At 36.8% G+C, this 655-nt stretch overlaps 1 non-coding gene across 1 annotated transcript; it reads left to right on the top strand.

Annotated features, from left to right (window-relative positions):
- The first annotated feature begins 331 nt into the window (after positions 1-331).
- Positions 332-404, top strand: trnat-ugu. The gene has a single exon. It is a non-coding gene; the product is annotated as a tRNA-Thr (tRNA).
- Positions 405-655: the final 251 nt, after the last annotated feature.

The following is a 655-nucleotide window of genomic DNA, read 5'->3' as shown; positions in this document are numbered from 1 at the left end:
ATAGTATAGTATAGACAATAATTTCATCCAAACCCCCCCCCCCAAAAAAGAGGGTTTGAGCCTACTTGAAAACTGTAAATATATGACAATTTATAACCAATATTTATTCAAAGTATTGAATAGATGCATGACATGTAAATCTAAAGTCTAAAAACAAAAAACAAGTCCAGAGCCAATGCAAAACAAAACTGTATACCATCAACGGCAGACGTTTGTGACTGTTGTGATAACATTAAATGTTATCATGCTGACCGTGTCACTGATTTAATATCTAGGAGGTTTTAAGGTAGTTAACTTAAGTCAAATCCTACACAGCAGTCCCTTAAAGATAGGCTCTATAGCTCAGTGGTTAGAGCACTGGTCTTGTAAACCAGGGGTCGTGAGTTCAATCCTCACTAGGGCCTAAGTGACAATGTTTTCTTACATTCTATGTATGCACCAATCACCAAGACAAATTCCTAGTAATGTGAAACCTCTTCACTTACATGGCAATAAAGATGATTTGGACTCTGATTCTTAATGGTGGCTGTATTCCATTTAGGTGAGACAATTTTTGGGCTCTTGTGTTGCCAATGCTCAAGCACAATCTGAAACACTTAACAGGTCTGAGTCTGATTTGAACCCACATCTCTTATTTTGATATTTATTGGGCTAT

This window comes from Scatophagus argus, chromosome 19, assembly GCF_020382885.2.
Source record: "Scatophagus argus isolate fScaArg1 chromosome 19, fScaArg1.pri, whole genome shotgun sequence".
Taxonomy (NCBI): Eukaryota; Metazoa; Chordata; class Actinopteri; family Scatophagidae; genus Scatophagus; species Scatophagus argus.
The sequence above is the reverse complement of the archived record's forward strand: the minus strand, read 5'-3'. Positions and strand labels throughout refer to the sequence as shown.